This window comes from Numida meleagris, chromosome 1 (assembly GCF_002078875.1).
Source record: "Numida meleagris isolate 19003 breed g44 Domestic line chromosome 1, NumMel1.0, whole genome shotgun sequence".
NCBI lineage: Eukaryota > Metazoa > Chordata > Aves > Galliformes > Numididae > Numida > Numida meleagris.
In genome coordinates, this window is record NC_034409.1 from 91,044,719 (window position 1) to 91,069,655 (window position 24,937).

General features: G+C 36.9%; 1 long non-coding RNA gene across 3 annotated transcripts in view; it reads left to right on the forward strand.

The window, feature by feature from the left end:
* LOC110401589 overlaps positions 1 to 5,104 on the forward strand; it is an 85,121-nt gene extending 80,017 nt beyond the window's left edge. For all 3 annotated transcript variants that reach the window (XR_002440450.1, XR_002440452.1, XR_002440454.1), the window contains one exon: positions 6 to 5,104. This is a non-coding gene — a long non-coding RNA (uncharacterized LOC110401589). The remainder of the gene's footprint in view (positions 1 to 5) is intronic.

Sequence of the window (24,937 nt, forward strand, 5' to 3'; positions counted from 1 at the left end):
AACAGATGTTGTCAAAGAACAATATTACACCACGTGGACTCAAACATTTCTCTGGAAAGAAAGACATCTGATTTCAGTGGGACTTGATGTTGCATAAGATGTCATTCAACATGAATAAAGGTGTCAAAATATGGCCTGGCGTCATTATCCACATCTCTTAAACCTCCACAATGAGATACACAGATTAATGGCTAACACCTGGGATGACATTCCTATCTTAACCCATGCAGTCTGTCCAAAAGTTAGTAATAACATGTGCATGGCATGTCACCGGACTCTGAAATACAGTCACAGTAGTTTGAATTTTCAGAACAAATATCTGCCTTTGCTCTATTTTATTCCCCTTGTGGTTTAAAGCCAGTTCTTTAAAATATTGTTTAATATGTTTTTAGAGATATAATAAAAATATATTGACTGAGAGGACAAATGTCAATTCTTTCCTTAGCATGTTCTCTCTGTTAAAAGTTTGTATAAGAATGCTTTTTCTTTTCAATCTCACATTTAAAAACGTAATCTCAGTTATGCTGGAAGCCATCAAACAGCTTTCTCTGTTTAATGGGAGTTCCTTCTTTAATTATACCCATCAACAGATTCTATGAAGTATTTTGGGATGCCTTGAATATAAAAACATTACATCGAGCTGGATTCTATGTTTATGCCGTCATGTACCATCTTTCACACCAGATGAAGTAATAATTACAGCAAAGTCTAACTTAAATATATAAAACATGAAATATGAATAATAAAGGATAACTATGTTATATAAATTTGAATCCTATAGACATAGGGCATGAGATAAGAATGTGTTTTACTGATTACATAAAGTTCTCCTGCACTATGCAATTCCACTCATAAAGTATTTCTGAATATTTTAATAGAAAATATATGAAATTAGTCATGATTCCTTTTGTACTTCAAAGGCTGTCATAATAGTCTCTACAGCAAATTTTCCATGTTTACACTATTATTTAATGCAGCACAAGTAAGTATGGAACACAGCATGATCATGTCCCTAATTCAACAGCTTGGGCTTCCCATTGCATAGCTGTACTGATTGTTGAAAAAGCAAGAGGCCACCCAGTGGCAAATTTTGTATAAGTTAATTCTGACTGTCCAAAATTATTTCTGAAGAGAACAGAGACAATGACTTCCACTTAAGAATAAGATTTTTGTTAGCTCAGAAAGCTTAGAAATCCCCAAAAGAAAAAGCACATTTGAAATTATGTCTTTTATTCAATAATATAACCTAAATACAAGGGCTTGTAATTTGAAAAGCTCTCACGTCCAAGGCTACTCCATAAGTAATGCCTCTTATTTTATTATGTCAGCCCATGGCATCAGAGGCAGATGTTGGTGGTATTCAATACAGGTTGAACCTTCATACCAATATTCCATTACATTTTGTTGCTGTGTGACAGATGACAGCAGAGGGGCAGTCTGACACAATATCATCTGATGTGGAAGTGTATATGAAGCAACGGTGTCACTGAATTACTCTATGCAGGAAAAATAGCACTCATTGATATTAATCGATACTTGCCAAGTATTTGTGGAGATCAAACAGTGGATGTGAAGCACAGTGAGACAGTGGGTGCTGTGTTTCAGCAGTGGCAACAGTGACATGAAGGACAAGTCACTTTCCAGATGGCCACACACAGCTGTCACACCACAAAATGAAGAGTGTCTTGACCACCTCATTCTTGCAAATTTGTGGGTTATGACCAGGGAGCTGTGTACAGAGCTGAATACTGGGTTCAATGTGTAGCCAGCAATGGTGGCAATGTTAGTATATCACAAAGTTTGCAGTGGGTAGATCCACGAATGCTCACAAAGGAACAGAAAGAACACTGTATGCAAGTTTGTCAGAACCTATTGAACCAATATGAGGCTGAAGTGACAGTTTCCTGGATCACATCGTTACCAGTGACAACACATAGAATCACCACTACGAGCCGGAGTCAAAATGGCAGACTATGGAGTGGCAACATGTGAATTCCCCAGTGAAGAAAAGTTCAAGACACGGCTCTCAGTGGATAAAATGATGTGCACTGCCTTTTGGGATAGGAAAGGGGTAATCCTTCTGGATTTCCTGGAACCTGGACAATGTTATTGTGCTTTTTGTATCTGTTGTATCTGTTTCATGGTGGCATTACTTTTGGAGCAACCTATCTAGAACTGGGCTATACATCCAGGAAACTTATTTCTGCATTTAGGTACAGATTGAGGTTTTTTAGGAAAATGAATAATTTTTAGGATAGTAGAACAAGAAAAAGGCATATTATCATTAACCTAGAGTTTAGTAGCTGTCTGGAATAATTTACTTAAAGATTAAATGTACAATCCTTGACCTTCAACATAAATTGAAGAAGTTTAAGTTCATAACTTTGAGTTCATAGTTTGCATGATGTCCTAAGCAGATAGCTACCAGGCACACTGAGGCAAAGGAAAACTTTAATGGAACTATATTGCAAAAACAAATGCAGAGGAACAAGTAAACAATACAGTGAATATGACTAGTAATGAGGATGCTCATTTGGTAGGAAAGTACTATATATTTGAAGTTGCTGGTGCTGAAGAAGACAAGTCTTTCATTTTGTAGATTGGAGTCCGGGTTATTAACTTGTTCAAAAGTTAGAAAATGACATCAGCTTTTCTAGTTGCAGTTTTGATAGAAGTGCTCATCACTGCCGCGATTACGAAGGCAGTGCACTGAATTTGCCCAGCAGAACACACTTTTCAGAGCATAGAAAATGGTCTTAAGGTGTGAAATTGTTGCCATTAGCTCAGGCAACTGAGGCTGTGCTACTGGGTGTATACATTAGCAGAATTTGAACAACTTTGATGGTAAAAGTTTAGGTACCAAGAGTATCTCATGGATTGAAATGGACTTTAGGGGATTTACGGATCAGGTTGAAGGTTCCAAGTGTTCTTATGCTGCACTTGAGAGTGTTTATCAGGATCACTGTCACAAAGCCAAATAAATATTTTAAAAAATTATGAAAAATCTCAGATTGAAAGAAAAAAATGAGCTTAACTTTGAAGAAATCCACATTTTGAAACATTTTGTCATGGCATAACTTTATCGAAGGAGTATAACTCATCTAAATGCACTGAGATGCTTCCTTCTTTACATTAGTTTAAAATGTGAGAGAATTGTAGTCACGTTCTGCAAGATTATCCCTTTTCAAATGTGCCAAGATATACACAACAAGCTTAACTGTGTTTTAATGAGCATTTTTTAATAAATATGTGCATATGTGTACTATACAATACAATACTTATACAACACTTATATGTATGTGTGTATGTGTGCCGACACAGTTAAAACTGTAAGCAAATAGGTATATTTAGTAAACAGTCGTGTTGGCAGTAAAGTTGCAAATGTCATAGACAAATGAATGTCCTGTATAATTACAAAATATAAGCAACTCCATAAAAAGAAAAGGAAAAAAACAGATAAATTCTCACTATTTTTGAAATGAGATGTAAGTATAATTTGCTGAATGTTTTTGATGTTGACAACAAACAATTGAAATTGCTTTTCAAATGAACCTCATAGCACAAAAGAAAAAAACAAACAAAAAAACCAAACCAAACCAAAACAACAACAAAAAAACCATGATCTTAAGACACAGATTTCAGTGGAATCTAGTAAAAAGCCTGAGATACACTGGCAACTCAATACCTTTAATTTGGTGGGAAAGTAACTCAAGACAGTCCTCACTTCTGCTCTAATCCATTAGTCACAGTAGTGACAGAAGGGAATATTTTGAGTATCTGCGATCAATCCTGATCACTAGTCCAGCTAGCTGGGATCACTGATTGGTTAGGTTATTTTTCAAATGTTCGGATTCTTTCTGCTTTGTATGAATTCCTTTTTTTTATATGACTGAAGAATTAAAAAGATAGATTAATTAATGCAGTTGAGATTCAGAATGAGCTTTTGATGTAAAGAAAATGATCATGAAGATATGAGGTCTTGTTTTAGAATCACAGAATCATAGAATGCCTTGGGTTTTACAAGTTGTTCTTTCACTGTTCCTCAAATGGCATTCTGTGAGTGATTGCAGAAGAAAATCATTAAAAGGTTGCGCATCAGCCAGGACACTTTCTGCCCCTTCTCTTTGATTCAGACATACACTGGCAAACAATTCAAAGATAACTCTTGGGAGGTGCATGTTACAGTGATGGATCTCTGGAGAGGAAAAGAGAAAAATGAAGGTTGAAAAAAGGGGGTGAGAAACACAAAGAACCAAAAAAAAATTCAGGTTGCCTCTGCTGTCAGTCAAATGAAAGAGAAGTGGCAATTTGATCTATGGCAAGCTCAGTGCCAAAGATGAACAAATATAAGTTACCTTTGTGACAGAAAAAATCCACACATTAATTTTGATTCACACAGTTGTTTGGGTTTTATTGCTTGTTTTATAGACAACAGCTTTCTTCCTGTTCTAGTGATATTCTGATGTACCAGCATAACTTTTTGATCACACAAAGTGCATACATTTCATGTATTATATCCAAATTGTGCTCTGAAATTTTTAAATCTGAGACATGAGAAGCAAATAAGAAAATTTTCCATTCATTTAGGAACTATTAAAGGACATAATTTCTTAATGCCGCAAAAGGCCTATTTAATTTCCACTACAACTACCACTAATTAGTGTTCTGCAATACTTGATATGACTTCAGAGAAAAAAAAGTTTCCACAAACGAGCTTATTAAAATCGTGATGCTAGCTCACTTCAAACTGCTGCCTATATGTGTATGTTGGGAGTGCCTGTGGGATGAGAGGGGAAAAGTTGCAGTAAATGCCATCAAAAGAAGTAGATGCATCAAAGAAAACACATTTGTCTTCAAAAGGGTGAGTTCATAACACAGGTTCTACAACTTCCATGGCTGGAAATGACACAAGTAGGAAAGATCTCTTGCTTCACCACTGATAATTAGATGACATTTCCTACGTAAATTTCCTGTGGTGACAGGGAAAACATTATTTCAAGCTCTATTCTTGGGATTACCCGACTTAAATGCATAAAACTATTTTTACCTGTGACTGCACATAGCAAATCTTGCATAATCTTCACCACAAAATGTTTTATGCTGGAGTGACGAAGCTGAAGGTAACACATGAAAATCATAAATACACACCATTACAATGAAATGTAGGCTGAAAACTATATATACTTCAAAGTGCCTAAATAACTTTTATAAGATGCCCAAACAATCTGTCCAAGACAAAAAAAAAAAAAAAAAAGTACAAAAGAGTGATGCTAAAAAAAAGATACCTCAAGATATACTTTGCCGTGGAGGAGTTGTGATACTATAGCATGCTCAGATTGATGGTGGAAGCATCTCAAATTCATTTTATACCAGCTGCATTGGGAAAATCTATATTAAATTATGAGATTTCATTAAAAGAATAGCATAAAAACTGTTCAATTAATCTGTGAACTTTTATTCATGATTATCTGGCTTTGCAATATTATTTGACATTGCATATGGGTGTCAAATACTTGCAGACTGAACTTTATTGCAAATAACTATCAACCCCAGCTTGCAGCTGTGACAAGCTTACACTTGAATAATTTCCTAACTGTACATCGGGCTTAACCATACCTTTGTCTGTGTTGATGCTGAATGCAGAAATAACACTATGACATTTTTAAGAAAGTGCATATAAACTTTAATTTAGAATTCTTTCTTTTTTCCTGCATCTGACCACATCTCCACAAAAGCACAACATATGTTTTGTGGTTGAAAGAGATGTTCTCCATATGTCCAGTGACAGAATATATAAAATGCTCATATCTTCTATACGTGTGTAAGAAAGGAACCTGTGGCATTTTCAGGTAGGATTGTTGCACCTGGTCTTACGAAATCCCAGAATACCAAGTCCCTGGTAATTTCTTAGTGCAAGATCAGCCTGATTTTAAATGTACGAACCAGACATGAGTTTGTATACAGCTCCCTTGACTGAAGCAAGACTAGAACTGCTTCCATTGTATCTCTTGCACAATGGCACTACTTTCAGGATCTGTTTACTACACTTAATGTCCCTGAAAAATAATATACACTCAAAGCAATGTGACTCCAAATAAAACTTCACTGGTGATTTTGGAAATTGATGACCAGAGGGCTGGAGCACCTACCCTATGAAGACACGCTGAGAGAGTTAGGCTTGTTCAGCCTGGAGAAGAGAAAGTTGTGAGGAGACCTCATGGCAGCCTTCCAGCATTTAAACGGACCTTATAAAAATGAGGGGAATCAACTTTTTCCAAGGGTAAACAGCGAGAGTACAAGTGGCAATGGTTTTTAGCTCGAAAAGGGAAGGTTTAGATTGGATGTCAGGGGGAAGTTCTTTACTACGAGAGTGGTGAGATGCTGGCACAGGCTGCCCAGAGACGTTGTGGATGCCTGATCCCTGGAGGTATTCAAGGCCAGGTTGGATGGGGCCCTGGGTAACCTGGTCTAGTACCAGATCTGGAGGTTGGTGGCCCTGCCTGTGGCAGGGGTTTGGAACTTGATGATCCTTGAGGTCCCTTCCAACTGAAGACATTCTATGATTCTATGATTTCCTTAATCTGGAAATTTCACCCTTTAATGTGAGATTGGGGATGTGTAGTATCTGTGTACATGAATCTGTCCCTGCAAAACCAAGCAAGTAGAGAAGGGTAAACCCAAGGGTGCTTAGGAGACCTGCTACATGGCTGCCTTATTGTTCTTCTTGTACCCTGAGGAAGTCTCCTAACAGCTGTATTCGCTGGCCAATGGTGGGAACTCCAGCTGGTGTACACTTTTTCATGTTAAAAATGTGAAAATGTCAAGAAGAACTGAACTTAGATGAATGTGGGTTTTTTGGTAGAAATAAATATAGCCTTTGCTCCTTACCTCTTCAGAAACAAAACTATGGATACACTTCCTTTTGATTTTATAATGATTACCAAATGGAAGTAAGTCTGGCAAGAGACTGCTGGGTACTTGATGTGGATTTTCAAAGTAGATACTTTAAATTATTGGTGGTTGAGTTACATTTTTAAGAAGTAGATGGCAAATTCCAACCTAAGGCTTTCTCCTGCTTCTAAAGCCATGAAGCCTTTAAGCGTGTATGGACTTGTGTCAGAAATAGTGCAGCCAGCAGGAGCAGAGAGGTGACTGTGCCCCTGTACTCAGCACTGGTGAGGTCTCATCTTGAGTACTGTGTTCAGTTTTGGGCCTCTCACTACAAGAAAGACATTGAGGCACTGGAGTGTGTTCAGAGAAGGGCAACAGAGCTGGTAAAGATACTGGAGCACAAGTCTTATGGGGAGCGGCTGAGAGAACTGGTATTGTTCAGTCTGGAAAAGAGGAGGCTCAGTGGAGACCTTATAGTTCTCTATAACTGCTACAAAGGAGGTTGTGGTGAGGTGGGGGTCAGTCTCTTCTCCCAGGTAACAGTGGTAGGATGAGAGGGAATGGCCTGAAATTGTACCAGCAGAGGTTCAGGTTGGATAGTAGGAAAAATTTCTCTGAAGGAGTGGTCAGGCGCTACAGTGAGTTACCGGGGAGGTGATGGTGTCACCGTACTTGGAGGTGTTCAGGAAACACATAGAGGTGGTGCTAAGGAACATGGTTTAGCGAGGAAATACTGATGATAAGTGAGCGGTTGGACAAGATGATCTTGGATGTCTTTTCCAGCCTTAATGATTCTATGATTCTATTATTAACATGATATTTGTTCCAACTGTATGTTAGTAATACATCATCTGGGATTAAAGACATGCAATCTTATCTCTTAGAATTATTTTTTGAGTATTATTTTTTTAAAAACCTAGTTTGCATAAAATAAAAAGAACATAAGCTAAAAATAGATATCTGACAAATGTAAAGGATTCCTAAAAAGCAGACAACTGTGAGTGATTTATTTACCTGACACCCCTTTATGGTTCCACCAATAAAAGCAAGCATATTTTTCTAAAGATTTTGCTTTGACTTTAATTATTTCAGATCACCATAAAATGGTTCATTTTCAGAAGATACTGACATTCTAATATTCCACATCCTATTGATTCTAAATTGTTATTTAAGCAGATATAAAGAGGAAGGAAAATGCAACAGGGACATGCAATACAATCTTCTGTACAGAATCAGGTAAATCATAGTTTGCAAAATCATTTTCCCCTCTAACAGAGTCAAAAATGGCTATTATACTTTAAGGTTGCTGCGTTTTATCTAATTTATTCTTCTGTTCCCTGAGCCTAAGCAGTTTTCTCAAATGCTCCACAGTCCATCATATGTTGCATCTATTTTCTGCATGAGAGAAATTGTCTTGATTTCCATAACAAAACAGTAACACTTCGTGCTACTGAGATAACAAGACTGCAACAACCTGAGATATCCACTAGCATTTCCATCTCTGCCTTCATGCCTAGTAAACTGAGATTTCATCAGCACTATCCTAATCCAGTAAGGTAGGACTGAAGTGCTTCACAAACAGTATATTATGATTTAACAATGCCATTCATTGGCTGATATGTTCTGCATAGAAGTCCTTTTCTTGCATCAATAACATTTTAGATCAGAAGGCTATGACAACTGATCACAAAGAATATGACTACTGTTTACCTAGACATGAATCGTCTAAGCATTTGTTCAGATATAAAATCCAAGAGTCTCACTTGGTATTACAGAGAGGAAAGGGGTTAGTGGGCTAGCAAAGTGTTTTTTTGTAATTTGGTATTGCATTGGAGTGTATGCTTTTTGTTGTGAATTGCACTTCTTCGCAAAATGGCCATCTCTATCATACTCCTCAGACCTCTCCTTAGAGTGTCTGCCACACAGAAATTCCCCCTCTTTCACTTATTCTTTCTACTAAAGTTTCCATCCTCCCAAACATCAGTACCTTCTTAGGAACATCAAGTCACTTGGCAGGCTAATTGCTTTTCTACTAGAAGAAATTATCTAGTGAATACACTATTCTCTATAGTAATTACAGAATGACCCTAGGGCAGAATGTGAACAACAATAAAACTCAGTAAGAAGGCAGATCTCTGTTATCGTAGAAGGATAAATCTCCTCTAATGTCAATAGGGTCGTATCTGTTTTGATGGACAGATAATTTGTCTTGCATTAGTAGGCTGCTGGTGGATGCTTTACCTCTCTTTTTAGGAAGTATTTCTATATGAACTCTCACTGTAGAAAGACAGTTATACCTTTCCAACCTCCAAGGTTATGATGACTAATACACTCTCAGAACCAAGTGTTGCAAATTTACTTCAAAGTAATTCAAATCATACCCTCTGTCAACATATGGATCAGTCTGATCACTTTCATTTCAAGTATATTTCCCGTCTCCAGAAGGTAAAGCATTTAACTTTCCTTTCTCAGTCAATAACAAATACATGCTCACTTTATTAAAAGCTTCAGATGCAATTACATTGAAAAAAAATTGTTCTCATTTGCACAAATGCATTTAAAGATGGAATTTCTCTGTGTCCACTGCTACTGGGACAAGGACTTTAAAGTTTCAAGGGATATAACAATCTGTGTCTCGTCCTGCCTTAACTGCTTGTAGCAGTATGAAGTGGTAGCCACTACTGGTTATGTGAGGTCATTAAAGTAAAGGAATTTTTAAAAAAAAAGCCTTTTACACTAATGAAGTCCATAATTTATGTGTTAGGTAGTGAACATATAAGTAATTTATACTTTTTTTTTTTGAAAGGATAGCATCCCTAGGAGCTTCTAACCTACTACTTCTGCTTCCTTTCATTTCCCCTCCTTTTTTTTTTTTTTTTTTTTTTTGAGGAAGAATTTGGATGTAAAGGCTTTAAATGATAAGCCATAAGCTCTGTGCAGGACAAATACCTGAAGAAAAGGCGGGAACATGCTTTTAGGAAACAAAGTCTCACTCCTTGTGTGATATGTAGCATACATTGTTTAATCATATTTGTTTAATCAACTAATTCACAGTGTCATTTTTTTTCTCCTTCTAGTTATTTTGTCCACAAGAAAAACAATGCTGCGTTTTATGAAGGCTGCCATTAACTCCAACAGTGCCCTGAGAGACAACAGCAACTGCAAATAGGGAGCTAAAGTCAGAGTTGATAAGGTGATTGTGGCAAGAGAGCTTAATCCATAAGCCTATCTTCACAGCAAGGGATGAAGGCCGCAGAGATAAAGGTGGTCAGATGCCTCAGTGAGATGCCCTGGAAGAAACCCTGAGGTTGTCAAGAATACCTTTAACTCTGAAATTACAAGACGTTTCTCTTCTCTGGACTGGTCTTATTTTAAAAAAATCCTAGGAAAAAACATCACCTTGCAAGATAAGCTTTGACAGTGTTGGATCTCAAAGTCCATGTCAAAACAAATAATGGACTTCTATCTTCAGAAAACAGTAGGGTATATGAAAATCCCATAAGCAGAAAGAAATACATGTTTTGAGAGTTCCTACTTATAATCAAATCAGCTCTTTGAAGAAATAGTAACCAAGGTCCTTAAAGAGACTCTGTGTTGATTGAGATATGTGTGCTGATGATGCTATCACATCTCATTTATAAAAAGACTGAAGCAGTATCAAGGCAGATCCTGCCGTCCACCAATCATCATTCACCTTGACAAATTTTTTAAGTAGTCAAAGCATAAATTATAAGGAAGACCCATGGCAGTACATTAAATTTAAGCCAAGAAGTAATTGAATCTTGGATACATGTATTAAAAAGAAAATCTAAGCTGAATCTGTACACATGTCCAAATCCACCTCTATCAAAATTCTGGATTCAATAGTATAATTCGAACTTATTAAACAGAAGCTCTGATTTTCCTTAATGTCAAAGAAAAGGAAATAGTAGTACTCCTGGGTGCTGCTCACTCTAACTGAGCACTGAAAAAATGTAATAGTCTCTAATTATCAAGATTAATATAGATCATTGTCGATTCTGAGGTCAGCTTCCTCACTTGCTGCATCTCTAATAGCAGTCCAAAAATAAGCCTAATTCCTTTATGTTCAAACAGCTTCTTCCTGTTCCTCAAGCCAGGTGATACTCAATTTTAATTGCATCATATGTGATTTGATTTGAAAGATGTCTTCCAGTGTAGTCTTTGTTTTGTTTTTGAATATGGATTCTGTTTTTCTGTGACAAAATTGCTGCATACTTTACTGTGTTTTTTCTTGTATTTTAAAAAGTTTTCATGTACAAGTAGTTTCAGAATTAAGTCACTATCAGCTACCTGGAAGACAAGTATCAATATGCTGTGGCTCTGACCAGATCTTTTTGTTTAGTTATTTATACTTCCCAATAGTTTTCAGATAAATTTACACAAAAAATACTACTATGGTCACCAGAAACAAAAGAGCGTTCATAACACAGCTAACATTACTAAACATCAAAAGCAATGCTTTGCTATGACTTGAGGAATAATATTAAGTGAAAAGAGAGACTTGACAGGTTATCCAGAGAGTCAATTCTGTACAGGAAGAAAAATCAGGGTAGATAGACTTCAGCTCTCCCTGAGAATGACTGGTTTCTTCTGTTGAAAAGGTAAGTACCCTTACCTCAAGAGCGTGGCTGCCCTTAGCTGTGAAGGTAAAATTCACTGAAAAATTTGGTTGTAAACATTAAGGTCAATAGCAGTAAGAAGAAGCCTGAAAAGGTGCTCACCAGAAATCCTGATAAGGCGCTGAAGGAAGCATGTTTCCATTGTTTTATATTATCATAATAGCATCTTTATCAAATTCAGTCAGCATGCCCATAGATTCATTGTTCTTTATCCTAAGATCACCTTTTAATCTCCAAGTGCTTCACAATTCTTACCATTTTGCAATGACAATGTTTTGAAACATAGGCAGTGGAGAACTGATTATTTTCGTTTGGATTACTGACAGCATTCAATAACAAATAATAACTCTTTTCTCTGTGATATAAATACACATCTATTAAAATATATCTCATTTTGAATCAAGGAAAGATTTCAATTTTTTTAATAATCTTCCAAGTTTTGAAGTATGATAGGTAGCAGTCTTTTTTCAGATATTTCACCCCATAGATCAGGACCTGAATTTCTAAGCAGACCTCTTTTTTTAACCAGGGCACTGACTTTTCACTTTAAAATAGTAACTAATCCTTCAGTCTTCATAAACAAAAAACAAAAATCTAAGAAGTTGATGGATACTTACATTTAACATTCAGTTAAATCTGTCATCTGTGAGTTTAGAAATGAAACACTTCTGAAAATTGTATCCATACTTTTTTCCTTCTACTTCTGTATCTGTTAGATATTTAGTAGTCTTCCTTCTCTGATATTTTTTCTTTTTTATATATATTCTTCTTGTTTTGCATGTTTATTTTTAATTTTCAGTAGCAAAATTAGCAAGAGCTCCTTTGAGTACCAGAGAAAAATAAGGTGGTCTTTGACAGTTTTTATGTCTTTGTCAGATGACACCGCAGCACCATGACATAAAGTAATTAACATTATCTCATTACCTATTAGTCTAACAGCTTCTCAGAGTGGACTCCTGATTTATCAAAAAACAAGTAAAGAATTTAACCAGTGTTCTAGTTATTTCTCTAGATGTCAAGAAGCAATTCCTACTTTTTATCTTTATCTCAAATAATTTCTAGCCAGTAACAGAAGAGTACTGAGAGACTAAGAGTCACTGCAGTCAATATAATGTTAAAAATGTTATGCATGCAGTGAAAATGCATTTTAAATACAGAATGCATCCTTTGAGCAAGAGTAGCTGAGAGATTTTTTTCAGATAGCACATGATTCGTGATGTCTCATTAAATTGACAACTTCTTAGACAAGAGAGAGTAATTTGAATTAATATATTATGAGTTATAATCTGAAGTAATTGGTTATATTGCCATTTAATTACAGTGATTCTGAATGAACTAAAATTAGAAACATAGGTTATTTGTAGAGATAGCCAAAAGTCAATTTCAAGGGAAATGATTATGCAAGAAATCACTTGAATTTATTGAGAAACTGTGTGCATGCGCACAGAAGAAAGAAAATTTGTTACCAGTAATTGGAAATCTTTCAGTACACTAGCAATTAATAACTTTATAGTCTTCCAAGTATCCAGCAGATAGTGTCTTTTTGAGATTTCATTGATTAACCTTTGCTTGTAGTAAAAACCAACTGATGGGTAAGGACTGTAGAAATCTGTCCCCGTGATGACAGCAAAAGCATACGCTCTAAAAATCTCAGAATTGCAGTCATTTAATTTATTCCTTCTGACTAGTCACATGAGAGGTGTATCTATTTTGCACAATGCATTTCTATACAGACTTCCTCTCGCTACTGTTGAGTGTGGGGTATACTACCAACAGCAGAGTATAACAGAAAAGGGCTTTTTTATCCATCTGAAGAGCTATGTTTATACATACATCTGTATGTAGATGCATTTTTAAGAACCAACCTTGAGGCTCTGGTCAACACAAAGCAAAGGTATTCAGACACATTTGCCAAAACCTAGTGATTTCATTTATTCTTTCTTGGTTTCAGTATTGCCTGAAACTAAAACTTCAGAAACAGTGTCATATAGCAATTTCTTAAATTTTTTATGCCATCTATGTTTGTGCTGTCACTTATTTATTCTAAGCATTTCCAACCTGTAGTAAATTTATGTGCAATGTAATAAATTTCTGAGAAACATAGGAAGATTGTTATTTTAACTCAATTGTTAAACAATTTCCTAGGACAAATGTCTCTCAAATTAAGGTCACACAATCTTATTTAAAAAAAGGCCTGTAACAGTTTATATTATAAGCTAGAGAAGGAAGTTTATACCTAATCAGGATGGATTTACTGAATCTGTTGGAGTACTAGGAAGAAATATGCTTGGTTTTTAATAATTAAGTAATTTATTTAAAGTAACATCAGCTAATGAGAAATGAAAATTTGAGTAAATGCCTAGAGAGAAGAAGAAGATCACAAAATGATGATGCTTCCAAAAACCTGTGATAAGTTGTTTTTAAGTCTCAAAGGGCTGAAGCTGAAGCAGACAAGTCTAAGTATAAATTCATACACAGCCTCAGCTGTGCCCACAAACCATTACCTTGTATCCCTACATTCTCCTAATATGGAAATATTTTTAAATGTCTCTGCACAACTCTAATATCTGTTTTAGGGATAAAAGTTTATTGAAGTCTTTTTTTTTTCTTTCACCAATAGTGCTGATTTTAACAATGCTCCTGTTTTGTTTTTGTTCTGTTTTGCTTTGCAAGAGAGATTCCTCAGTAAAACACTGCAAGTCACTGCCTCCTGCACTCTCAACACCAGGATTTATATGGGAGGTCACAGATATGTATTTTTTAGTCTTTCCCTCTTTCACAATATTATTTTCTCCATCTGGCCACATCTAAGTTAAATATTTTCACTCAGGTCTTTCACTGTCTCCTCATTTCTTTTCCATTCTTCCACTTCAATTTCCAGTGATATGTCTCCACTTTCTGAATTTCCCTCCACGTTCCCTTTCTTTGCTACTCCCTCTTCCCATTTATTCAAAATCAAGGCAGGTGCAATGTACCCCCACAGGAATTCATTTCTCACCCAACCTGGATCTCTAATAGCTATTTCCACCAATGACTTATTTCTATGCAGAACTTTTCCTGTGTTAATAGTTCCACTGAATGTACTGCATCCACACACTCGGGTGAAGTTAATGAAAGACATTTTGAAGCATTCACTGGATGAGAACCTGCAACCAGACCTGGTGTTTTTGCAGAAATACTCAGCATGTACCCAACTCACCACTTAAATACCAGGGAAGCCTCTCACAACAGGGTTTGTTGGAGTGAAGTGATGTACAGATCTGCCTCTGGCCCTCCCCGTTGACTGAGAAAAATCACAGGAAGAATAGAGCTCCGAACTTTGTCTGACCATGTTGGAGTGACAAGTGATAATGATTAAAATATTCTTAGACAAAATCTGAGAAGACTAATTCAGAAAACTGAATGTTTATTTATTTAAATTACAAAAATTTCAGAAAATTATAGAAGTATCTGGTATTTCTCAGTTCTGTGCACTTGGGACACATAGTCTTATAGTAGAAATGTAAAAAAGGAGGGATATATTTTGCCCTTGAGAGTAATAGGATGATTGTAACAAGACAATTTCTGATCTATTGAATATTTTAAACTATTCACTTTCATGTGTTTCATTAACTTTATGATGGAAATGAAAAGAAGGCTCCTTCATGTTGTTTTTCTTACAGTTCCACTTCATTATTAAGCAACGATGCCAAGCTGTTCACCAGGATTGCTGCTAGCAGGCTTGAACAGCTCCTGCCAAGTGTGATTAATGCAGATCAAACAGAGTTTATTCAGCAGAAAAGATTGGCAGATAAAATTTATCATCTCTTGAGAAAGTTGGGATTTCCAAACTGACGTCAGACTTGTGAACTTAAAGGCTGAAGGATGATTGGCCATATATAGTTTATATAGTTTCTCCTTTATATAGTTTATATAGCTTCTATATATAGTTTATATAGCTTCTCCTTTAGAAGAAAGTTGCATCCATTTTGATTAGCTAGGAAACCTGAAGAGAACTGCATTTATAAGTGAAACCTCTTCCAGTGGTTAACTTTGTTTTTAAAAGAACAAAGACTATAGAAGTTCTTATCAGAGATTATAATTCTTTTTTTCATAAGCATCAGAACTGTTAAACTATGTGTTGCCCTCCACTATGGAGTAGCCTGCTACTGGCCAAAACATCATCCTCAGTTTATGTCTAGGTGGGGGTGTAAGGCAGCCTGGATTTAATTCCTGGATTTGCCTTGTTACCTGCATCAATCAGGCCCTACTATTTTTTGCCCTACTTGATAGAATAAACTTTTCAGCAGCCCTGGTCACAGAGGAAGGCTGAAATACAAAACAGCAGCTTGCTGTCTTAGAAAAAAATCTTTTAAAATAACGAGAAGATTTTAATGAGGAAAGTCAAAGATGTGTAGTCTTTACCTTTGTCAAAAGTCATTATCTTCAGGTCAGTTTTATGGATGCTGGGCAACACACAAGCAGTGTTGAGAAACTCATTCAGTTTCTAAGATCTATTTCATGACCTTGAAACTCTAACACAAACCTGTGCACAAAGATCTTCATAGAATAGTGGTTTTCCACTTCCTCCTCCTTCCTCAGCCAAATGCAACCCTAATAGCAGTCAGCATAATAAAGAATTTTCAACACATAAAAGCAACTTACTAACTGTAGTCAGCTAATCTTTGAGAGACCTTATGCTGAATCACCCATTCTGAAGCAGCCAAAAGCTCATTAGTACCAGATGAATCATGGCCCGGGGTTAAGCCATCTCATCCTGGGGTAGTTATTGACCTTCTAAGCTGTTTTGGGCAGAAAGATCTTTGCTTCCCTCCCATTTCAGCAGCACACTGACTTCACCTATTCTGCCAGAATATGTATTTCTCTGCACTGACAAAGTCCTTTTTGATATAATCTGTACCTGGAGCCTCTGCTTCTCATCACAGATTTCCGTAGACATTCATGTGAAAGTGTTCCCAAGGCTCCAACCGATAAAGTTTTTTTTCCTTACAGAAAGGATACTTCAGGAAAACAAGAAGGACATCTTAGAACATGTACAGTTTCTTTTCTATACAGGAAAAATAAGGTCTATACAGGTCTATTATCTCACTGTATAGGCACTTTTAGCTGTTGTAGGTAGTAGTACTCTTGGCCTATCAGTTTCCTTGGTATGACTGAGGCTATGTGTAAGATTTTCCACTTCTAAACAAAAAGCTTTAAAAAGTAAAGGTCCTTTTAACATTTTTTTTTCCTGAAGCATATTTGGAATTTCAATAAATTTAAGAAACACTTCCTCGCTGTTGATAACTCTCATTTGTATTGATAACACAAGTTTAAAAATACTCTCTCTCAGCTGTTAGTCCTAATTACATTCTTCAGAGTCTCATCCTCAGCAGTAACTTTGGCAAAGAGACTTTGTTTTATCCAAGAGCAAAGAGCAATTTGAAATGAACGTAACAACAAAATCCAGCAGTCTAACATGTATAATCAGACACTGGAATTTGTGCCTCTGCTCATCTGGCAGATGTTCTGAAGTGTGCGTCTGTGACTATCAGAGCTTAGGCTTCTCTTCCATTTGCAAGTGATCATTTCTGCATTCGGTGTTGCTTGTATGCCAGATCCCTCTGGGCAATGGCAATATGTTCCACTTAGTTTCAGCCTTCACTAGCCCAATATATTTTTAAAGCAATAGTAATTTTGTGTTTTGACCAGAGAGGTAACACAGCTGTGTCCAATCTCTCTTTGGGATTGTTTGCAGACAGCTTAGTCTTGAACTACTGCTAGACAACCTCATCTTTAAGACCTTTTCATAACCTTCCACAACGTCATACCTGAGAATCTCCAGTCCTTGTCCTTTTCTTAACCCTGCATGGCAGCAACTGTATGTTGCTGGTTTGGGCAATGCCACAGTTACACAGGTTGCAGAGTTCATAATTCTGTTTTACTTCTTCAGACACTTTTCAGCACCAGGAGGTGTGATGTTGGTCTCCTTCAGGAGCCCAGAAGAGAATAATGCCAGCCCTGTGCAATACAAAAGCTGTTTCTACCTCTTTCTTGCAAGGTTCTTTTAAAGATTCCAGATGACGTCTCTCCTTTTCAGCTCCCTGCAATGTCACTCTGAGAGAAGAAATTCTGCAGCGCACTTCTCCTTTAGCAAATATCCCTTGCTCCACTGTCCCTCTGTAACATAGCCAGCTGCCATGCGGTAGCTGTAGGCTCTTCTGATTTCCATTTCAAGATACAACTGGAATCAAGATGCTTTCAGGCTTTCCAGAAGCATAGCCAAATCACTACTGCCATTTGAAGACAGGGTCAGGAGCCATGTCAAGCAGTTCCTGTTCTTGGTAAGAACAACTCAGGAGCCTGGACAGAATTGTTTTGTCTCATCAACTCCAGCTGTAAGAGTATGCCTTTCTACCAACCACCATCTCCACTTTGCCCCAGCCAGTGCTCACCACATCACTTCAGCAGCTATGCAAGAGTCAGGGGTCTGCTGGAGGCCCACCAACCTCAGAGGAGGCAGCTGAGACCATGGATGGCCATTTGGCTCTTCCTCACTCACTCCCACCCTGGAAACCTGCCTGATTTGAAACAAGAAACAAGCCCTCCCCCTCCCTTTCCTCACTAAGCCTACTTTAGCGAGGACTGGCTGCAGCCCCTTCTGATGATAAACTCGTACTGAAACACAATTCAAACCTTCATAATCTCCTATATCAGATTCTCATACCATTAATGCCACCAGTGCTGTGACCTTTTAGCAAGATATCAGGCACTAGCAGCAGGCTCAGAATTGCAAACTTTAATTAAAACGGTATTTTAAAATAAAACTCAGTTTAGATGCACTGATAAGTGATTTTCACCATGTGAAATTTCAGAGTGCTTTGCTGAGAAAAAATCATTGTAAGCTTCCTAGTAATTTCTAGTCTAGCTGGGTTTCAAGGACAATTTTATTAAAAATGAGCAGAGCTTTATGGAATAAACCCTTTGCAGTTGTTATGGCCACCTGTGCTACTTCCCACCCCAATCCACCATGGTACACAGTACAGCTAATTTTTCTGCCTCCTAGAAAGGAAATTGAGTTGCTACAATTTTAGAATATAGGACTTACATACACATATTTTAGACTTCATTATTTTTCTGTACAGAAAAGCTGGAGCTGGCAGAGGTTGTATCTGAACATATTCAAGAGTGCTTTCACCATGCAGAACAGTATAAAATTTCAGATAAAATCATTTAAGTCTCTGAGTGGACATAAAAGCAAGGAACACCAAGAGAAAAATAAAACCGGGTTCCTTGCTGAAGTAAGTGCAGAGCACTGACTGTACAGAAAAGGTCTCATAGGAGACAATCTTAATGGATTACTGTTAATAAACATTACAGTTTATTAAACAGTTTATAAAACAAACAACAGGATGGCACTCATCTGAACTGAAACACAAACCAGGAAATTATGACTCTCGAGGCTTACTCACCACAGATAAATTACTTCCTGCTCTCTCCTCAGCCCTAGGTCTAAGTTTTATGAAAACACTAATTACTCCCAACTTGCGAATTTAAACACAAATGACTCAGTGAAAAAGAAAAAGAACCATAAAAGCATACACCAGCTTGATTGGGTCCCTGTGGATCAGCTATTTTGGGCTGTACCCATGTCTTCAATTTCTATGGGACAGACCCTTAGTCTTAGCCACAAACAAAACCTAGAAGACTGCTTCTTTCTCACAGAAGAAGCACAAGACTAGTTAGGGGAGAACCTTGGCAAGCTGCAAAAGCTGAAGGTACAGGAGATTATAATTAATGCATACTGGTAATTTTCATGCTGTGTCCTCTCCATGGTGGGAATGTCACAAGCTGTCTAATTGGAGCCTGTTTTTTATTTCCTCTTTACATTCCTCAGAAAACAGAACACTTCACAGTCTGTGTAGCTAGATTTTGTAGAATCTGGCTACAGGAGAAGCCTAATAATAATACCAACATGAAGAAGGTAACCTATTTCAGACAGAACATTCTGGAGCAACAACTGGAGGTCGCAACTGGTGCAAATCTTCATGAAATTACACTAGGAACAAATGAAGTGTCTTTTTGCACAGACTCCCCAGGGTCATAAATACATTAATGTACATGACTGCCACAGTCACATCCTATTATTAAACCCTGCAGTGGTCATCTTCACTGGTTGCGGATAATTCAGATCAGAGGTTACTACCCTTCAAAATAGAGGTTTTAATTTTGATTTCAAATCCTACCTTGACTGTTGCCAGTAGATTTGTGTCTAAAAAGGTGCACTGGCACTGTCAGGAGAGTGGATAGAGATCTTTCTTGTTTTTGCTCAGAGCCTGTGCATGACATAATAACGAACACTTGATTACCTAAAAGATTTGCAGTTCAATTTGTTGCATAAACTTTTACTCAATTGTTTTAATTCCTAATATGCAAAATCTAATGTTAAAATGTCAACAATATCTGTTAATTTAGTCAAAGAAAATACATACTTATCTAGCAACAATTTGTGAGCTTTGCGAGTCAGATTTTAAAGATGAACGCCTGGAAGTCTTTGAAGTGTTGTATCTTATATCCAGGGTAGTAAGCTGATTCAACAAGGACCTGGACAACACTGTCATTGATTATGAAGGTGGAAAGACAAGTCATGAGTAGTTCGTAGGAGTTACATTCCAGTGGGCACCAGTCTCAGTTTCATACGAGTCCCTGAGCCTGTGCCTAGGGTGCTCCTGCAGCCTATAGCCAGTGAATAAGAAGAATTTAAGATTATGCCACAGTAGTCCACAGGAAAATGTAATTAGTTATACAATATTTAAATTTCAACCCGATGTTTTAGGAAGGTGTTGTGAGTGACTGCTTTTGACTGAAATTCAATATTAAAGCAACTATTAATCAGGTTTAAGGAAAGACAACTCAAAGAAAATGGTGCACACAGTAGGGTAAAGCTACAGCTTCAAACACTTATTTGGAAATATCTCCACTCTCAAACTGTTTACTGAAGTCAAAGTCTTTATTAACAGCATTTCTTTCCTCCTAAAAGACAGAACTCAACTATAAACTATTTGGAAAGTCCAGAACTTATACTCTAATTTACTGAGGATTTAATCCTTCTGCACAGCATTGTGTTTTTTAATACTGTTCTGAAGTTAGCACGTACCTTCTTTCCAACCTATTCACTAGCAGTAAATGGGATTTGACATTATGAGGTCAGCTTTGCTTTGCCTCATAGATGACTAACAAATTTGCAGAGACATAGGTTCACTGTTCTCACATGGATCACCACTCAACAGACCACTAGATTTTGATGACAAACATTTAATTTTCAACCATTAAACAGAAAAGGAAATTCAGGGTGTAACAAATTACCTGGCATCTAAACAGTGTTAAAGCGGCCCATTAGGAGTGCCTTTAGACAGTGAAACAGCACATTAGCTTTAAATTGCAAGTTTCAGTCAATGGAGTGATAGAATTGAGATCTGAAACATTTTACTGAGCTACTGGAAGGCCTGCATGGTGAAATGTCTTTGTAGTGAACAAGAGTAGAATGGAAATTCATATTTGGGACTTGAAGAATTCCCTATGTCATCTCTTCCCCCTCACTGAAAGCAAACAAAAATACTGAAGCATATTGTAAAGTTTAATTGTAGATATAATTTATTTGTTTATAAAGTTGACCTAATTAACTGATTTCACTGTTCTTTAAACTACGCGGGCATCCTGAACAAAAAACACCTCACCATGATGATTTTACTGTACTTGATGTACCTATTATGAGTTATCCTTTATAGACTTCTTCACTACAAGTGTTTTCCAACTCAAATAAAGCTGGGAACCAATCTGAGGGAGGGAGATTTCAATGAAGAGGAAACGCATCTGTACAGTGATATTATTTGGGGTGGGAGCTATGTAAAGGAAATCATTTTGCACTTGAAAACCATGTAAAAACTTAAACAAAACTCCATTGTGTATATTTTGGAGGATTTGGCAAATTTTATGTGTCAGTTGCTTTTTACCAGCCATGAGTGAGGGAGCACTAACTGTCTCTCTTTCATGAAAGGTTGGTGCAGAAAAGTTGCTAGTGAAAACAAGCTCCCAGAACAGATGGGAAATAAGGATCAGTGGACTGACTACCTGGAAATGCAGCTACGGGCATGATGCAAGGAGATCTCAAACATTTCGTAGCATGTGCCAGGGGAGGTTCAGGTTGGATATTTGGAACAGGCTGCCCAGGGAGGTGGTTGAGTCATCATCCCTGGAGGTGTTCAAGAAACATTTAGATGTTGTACTAAGGGACATGGTTTAGTGGAAAAATATTGGACAATTAGACTTAGATGATCTTGGATGCCTTTTCCAACCTTGGTATTTCTATAATTCAATGTGGTTCATCCTTGTTGCTGTCCTCCCTGCTTAGAATTTCCTTACTCCACACTTCCACATCTCTCAACAGAAATTTCTTGTATTCTCCACTTTTAACCTATACTGCAGCTTCCTGGGTAGTCACACTACTTACCTGCACCAGTGATCCTAAAAGATCCTAAAAGAAGAGGCTTGAATAGAGAAGAATCTGAGCTTTTGTGTAAAAATAAATAACAAGGTAAAGGAGTTCATATTGCCTGTAGAGACGATGAGAGTAAGTTATACCTTTCTGTTTTCTAATCCATGGAGGAGGATGGCTAACTATCAGGAGGCTGAGTTTGTAGAAAACCAGAGAGACACCAAGGAGATGAGATATAAGTGGAGAAGGAAGCAAATAAATTTAAGGATAAAAATCATCAGGAATGATATGGAAAGAATCTCAAGGAACAAGAGGGAGAGTGTCAATGGGAAAGGAAAAAGGATTAAGGAAATCCATACATTTTATTATTTCATACAGTTTATTTGGTTATCCCATCTGAGCTCTCCTTAAATAATTCCACTTTGATCACAGTGATAGCTGGAAATTCACCAATTTAGCTAGGTAATATTTGGAAAAATAGGGCTCATTACAGAGCTTGTTATAAATGTATCAGAGACCTCTGCGCATTTTTACTACTCAAGAAAATTGCATCATTCAAAAGACATCGCATTCACTCATGTTCTGACAGAATGAACATATGATAGGTAGAAAACTGCCAACTTCGAAGTCCCGGTGAACTCCTCCTACACAACTTTTGTTAAGACTGCTACTTCCCAAGAACACAAAGTCATTGCCACGTTAAAATGACAGTGAAGAAGCTTACTCGGCTTCACAAGTCTTAAACCCAAAGAAAATGAATACCATCTCTCATTCTCCTTCTTTTATTGGAGTTGGATAATTTATTGACCTCCTAAACATACACAAAAAAAAAACTGTCATTGAAATCTCCTAAAATTATTGAAGTAATCAATTCATTTCATTAACAGTGAAGAGAACAGTTCATTTTAGATACTCAATACAAGTGTTTATTTATCCAGAAGTTAACTAAAACAACAAGAAAAAACTTGAATGAGCAAAAAGCCATACCTGTGACAATGGCTGGGTAATGAATAATAACTTCTGATGCATGCCAAAATGTCCCCAGAAATATCAAGAGAGTGCAGATACAACTTGCCCTGGGTACTTAACCTATCATCTTGAGTTATGAAACATTTTACAACTGAAGGCCATAAAAACCTAAACAAAAGGATGTAATTATAAAAAGTATTCTGGCTCCTCACTGTTTGTGTGGGAATTATTCTGCTTTCTATTTGTAAGTAAGGTACTAAGGCAGCCAGTGCTGCTGAATTAGTGCTTATTTCAAAATTTCTTTAGGACTGAGGATAGAGTTTCAGATCTATGAGGAAGGAAACTGATAGTTTAAATTCTGGCCTCCAACTAACGCTGAGGTAGATAAAGAGGAGAATGTACACCTGAAAGATCACAGAGTGTTATTGCCATACAAGCAGTCAGTACTGTTTTACAACATTTTTGAAACTGAAAGAAGATTAAAACATCAATTTACTAAGATTATTGTGTGCAATCCAAACAAAAAAACATCTACCCTGAATGAGTCATTATAAAGAATTCAGAATCCTAATAATTCTCATAATATTAGGAGAATAATGTCTAGGTACGCCAAAACAATACCACTGACAGAATCAACGATCTCTCCAGTTTTCTTTTCAATATACCAGGTATTTTGAATGAAGGCATAAAAAATTGTCTTCTCTTGAAGCATCAAACCAAAAACTCCTCATATGCATTTATGATACTAAATGTAGGAAACAGTACACCATCTAATTGTTTCTTTTTATGCTTGCCTTTGCATCAGTCTCTCTCCTTATTCATCCAATGGCAATGAGTGCCAAGGTCAGTTTAGTTGTATGATAAAACAACTGTGTAAATTTAGGATGTCTTATTCTTCTATTTTACTATGTAGGACACTTGTTTACTCTCCAATTCACTTTTTTTTTCACACTCTTTTTTAAGAGAAGTCATGAAAACTACAATGTTATTGAGGTGAATGGTCAATACTTTTTTCAGAGCATTAACTTTTTTTTTCTGTGTTACCAGTAATGTTTTCTTTCCATACAGAACTTACAAGTTCTGTTTCTGCCTTCACAACTACATCATGCTAAGTAAATACTCTCTCAAAAAAGGCTCCAGCAAGGAATGGCAAAGTGCCCAGTCCCACTACTTTGAGGTATTTCTCCATTCCTCCCTGCTCTGCAATCAGAATTTCTAGTAGTACTGTGTGGGAGCAATGAGGTTCTGCACTGACATTTTCCCAAATAATATCAGAGATGTAGGAGAATTATGGCAACAGATGTGCTGTAGTGACACTCTTCCTGTGCTGTTTTCCAGTGAACCTTAGAATGGTTGCATATATTAGAGCAGTTCGGCAGTGTGTTATGTTGGGACTGGGTTACTGAGAACTTGGGTACCAGATCAACTTTCTACTATTACTGTAGTATCTAAAACCAATCTACTGAAAAATACTGCCCGAGTGGTAGAGAAATTGCAGCTGAGATATGCATAGAAAGTAGCAATTCCAGAACACATGCAAAAATGAGGGGGAATTAATGTCTCAGTAGTCAACTAAAATTCAGGATAGAGAAATAGGGTATTTTCCATATTGCCTTAAGGGAATCTCATTTTTGGCTAAGGCAGGGATGTCACATCCCTGTGTGTTTACCCATCCACTTTAAAGAGTGTTGCCAGCCAAGCCTGGAAAACACAAACGCTAAACTTACCTCTGGTGAGCATGGTATTTGCATTTTAAACAGAAATCTTGTGTCAAATAAAATTTTTTTCTTCATTTTGCTACTTTATTCCCTCAGTGAAAGCACTTTTCAACAAAATATATTTTGATAGAAACTACAGATATTTCAGCAAAACATCAAGCTCCAAAATACTTCAGAGAAATGTGGCAAGCCATTGGTTTGCAAGAGTCACAGTATAAGCAACTTATTTAATAACACAAAATCTC